The 3,821-nt window shown below is 38.8% G+C and overlaps 1 pseudogene; it reads left to right on the forward strand.

Moving 5' to 3' along the window:
- The first annotated feature begins 3,008 nt into the window (after positions 1-3,008).
- LOC149252452 (putative magnesium transporter NIPA4 pseudogene) lies at positions 3,009-3,544 on the forward strand (annotated as a pseudogene).
- The last annotated feature ends 277 nt before the right edge of the window (positions 3,545-3,821 follow it).

Here is a 3,821-nt window from a genome sequence, read left to right on the forward strand (position 1 = left end):
CACATTTACCTATAAGTAGACATGTCTTTCTTGTTGTTGTGCATGTTTCACAGGTGAGAATTTTGGCTTTTTCACAATTCTTTTTACAGATTCTAATCGTTTTCATCTTTGTTTTGCAGGTCGAGAACTACTACGGTGACTGCATTGGAAGTTTGATTTCACATTACCCGACCTCCTCTCTGATTAATTTAGGGTTTTAGGGTTTAGAATAGTTAGGTTTGAGGTTTTTCTTATTATTTTGATAATAAGGGTTTGTTTATCAATGTTTTTTTATTTGGATTTCTCTATCAAATTTTGCTTACTATCATTTGCTTCTATATTCTTCGTTGTGCGAGCTTTATCATAGGAACTTAGTTGTTGCATAACATTTGGAATTTAAGCATGCATTCATATTTTTCATTGAAATCTCTGCACATGCATTGCACTGGTCTTTTATCTATAATTGGTTGATTTCTTCCACACATTTGCATAACACAACATTGAATTGCATCATAAGCCCTACCTGTTGCATTACATCATGCATTTATCTTCTTGCTTGGCATACACTCACCTTGACCTAGCCTGGCATTTCCCTCTATATTGCATGCCACTACATGAGCCTTCTCGAACCTGACGCCTTTGAACCTTTGGTGTTGTGACTATCTTTATCACACATGTTTGCACATGCTCAAACCTTGAAGGAATATTGCTTGGCCTCCTTGCACATGTTGAAACCCTAGAAGAGCTTCCCTGGTCACCTTTCCCTAGCATTAAAACCCTAGGCCTAATGATTGTGTGTAGTTGTGATGGTTACTCCAATAGGTAGCTTCTCTTAGGACCAATCATCAAAGTTACATCCTAGATATCTCTCCTATAAGTCTCACTTATTAACAAGGAAAATAATAATAGATTGCTCATGGGGAACCCTAATTAGTTTCAATGACCTATACCCATAACCTGAACCTTGTGCTCAACGTGGTCTTGAATGTTTCAATGACTTGTTTTCATTGTTCACTTGTTAACTAGAGATGAGATGTGGAAGCTTGGCATGAGGGAAAACCTAAATCAGGATATCTCTTAGTTTCTGTCAAACAAGAAACAACTCTTTCTCGTAAAATTAATTGGGATCCCTCATCTACCTTGGTGTAATGAACGCCCAGTAATAAGTGCAAATGTGCACATGAAAGAAAATGAAATTAAATAAAGGGCAAAGGATTGAGAAAGGCTTCATGCGCAGAGAGGTAATACAACTACTCTGTTGGGGTACAAACCAGGATTGCTGGCAACAGAGCAACATTTGTGATTTCTTGAAGTGACCCTGTCGGGGTACTGTCCATGCCTGCTAGAAGCGGAGCAACACCAGAAATGTATTTTAATTCTGAATACAATAAGTCCTCTGCCTCGCTCTTTGCATCATCATCGACCACTGGCATGTGGGAACTTCTAATTAGGTGTTTACTAACTAACAAGACCTAGCTGAGACACAAAGGGAAGGCACATCTACAAAGTTCAAGGCAACGCAAGAGGTACCCATAGCGATTGTTCAATATTCCCTTGCATAGCGATTCGCCAATTGTTGTAGTCGCTACAACACCACCAATTTTTTTGGGAATATCTAAAATTTTGGGTCCCCCTCTGCTTGCCTCAAGCCATTAAGGGATGCTCCAGTTGTTGATTGGATAATTCCCCCATGGCTTGTTCTTATCAGACCATGTCGATGTACTCACTCATGCAATTGTGTGATATATATTACATTCGTTTGTCATGTCTCATCCCATGCATTGACCTTACCATTGCCTTAGGGTTTTGGAGGTGTGATTTATTTTCCATGAATTCAGAGATTATCCCTATGTAATATGTCTTTTAATCAGTGGTGGCACCATGTGTGGGAAGACAAGACTCCAATCTGGCTTTCATTATGTTGACCATACAAGGGTTTGGGGAGAAACCCTAAATAGAAAAAAGAATGATACCTTTCCTGTTTTAACCTAATTTGCATGCCTCTAGGGGTGCATTCCCATCAGAATTGCATGACATCATGATGGGATTCATTGCAGATTCCCCTAGGTTCTTGATTAGTTCCCCATCTCAACATTTGCATTAAGACTTTAGCGATTGTTGTCTTTTTTGAAACCCTATAATTGCTCATCACATGTGTCTTCCTTTACTCACCCTAGTTTTTGGACTGCATTAGGGTCTCTATTCACATCAATCTAGCAAAATTATACAAATGGTAGGCATATCCTTCATCACTGACCATGTTTCATTTCGTGCATTGATCTTATGGTTTCATATAGTCGTTGCTTTCATAATGCATGGTCAAAAGGAATAAGACCTCACTTCAACTCTCATTTGGTCAACTATGTAAAGATGACATTGTCCTTATCCACCCATGAAAATACATATCCTATGGGGTTGCATTCTTTCCAACGTTATGTTGTTTTGGTACCGTATCGTCAGATCATGATAAGGATGGCTTCACATAACAATATTACCTTAGTCATTAATTTAATTAAGAACCAATCGAATTTCTAGGGTTGTTTGATCGCAAGACCGGTGCATTGCATTTTTCCATGTGAAGGTGGGTATTACGAACATGTGCTTTTGAATTCTTTAAACCTTATATTAATACATTTATGGAATATTATACCCATTTTTTAATGCACCAAAAGTTTTAGTACCCCAGTTATTAAACATTGTCATTCGAAGCCTCGTGAACTAATTTACATTGTAATGTGGCATGCAGGTCAGAACCTAATGAAGGAGACAATTATTCTAGCGGGCATATACTCGTCAAGTTCGTGAAACACCTACTTTGGGATTTTCATAGCAAACAAAAACAGGTCTTGTTGCAAGAAGAAACTCATGACAAGCGCATGATATGGAGAATTATTCAACTAAGGAAAATGGAGCTCAACATGAAGACATTTATGTCATAGCACAAACTAATGGAACTGACTAGAACAATGTTCATACCTGGAGTGATGATGCATCATTCATGAATGTTGGTGCAATGGGTTCATGGGAGGATGGATTTGGAGGAAAACGAAGTAGGAGGCTACTCATATTTGTATGAGCCACTTTGGTGGGCATGCATGATTACCATGATTGTTGAAGAGGTAGGCAAGTTTGCAGCTTATGATTTCACTCCAGCTATTGCTGTCACTCCATTGGGAGCACTCAACATCATTGTTAGCATGGTTCTTGCACACATTATTTTAAGAGAGAAATTACACATATTTGGAATTTTGGGTTGTATTCAGTTCGTTATCAGCTCGACCAAAAATTTTCTACATGCTCCTTAGGAAAGGGATATTGAGTCTGTCAAGGAAGTGTGGAATCTTGCTACTGAGCCAACTTTTTGTTTTACACATCTCTTGTGATAGCATTGGCTCTTGTTCTCATTTTCCACTTTGTGCCACTCTATGGCCATACACATGCTTTGGTCTACATCAGCATTTGTTCTCTTATGGGATCTCTTTCGGTTAGGGGTGTCAATTCATTAGGTATTTCTTTAAAGTTGATTTTTTCAGGGATGAACCAGCTAATATGTCCACCAACTTGATACCTATATTATCACACAAGAATCAGGTTTCAAGCTCTCTCTTCATGTAGGCGCCCTAGGGACGACGAATTCACGTCTGAGGATATTCCGCTTCATCGATAGGATTCCTTTAGGGTAGCTTAACATGTTCATAGGACATGCATGTTGGACGATTCTTCCAGTTGATATTGACAAAAGTGTCAGAAGCCGGTGAGCTTAAGTCGATTGCAGATTCCCCAAATATTCCGGTGAGCATAAATAGATTTCAAATTCTCGAAATATTTGGGTATCCGATGGA

This window comes from Pinus tabuliformis, chromosome 7 (genome assembly GCF_031772625.1).
Source record: "Pinus tabuliformis cultivar Carrire ecotype Pingquan chromosome 7, CPIR1, whole genome shotgun sequence".
NCBI classification, from domain to species: Eukaryota; Viridiplantae; Streptophyta; class Pinopsida; order Pinales; family Pinaceae; genus Pinus; species Pinus tabuliformis.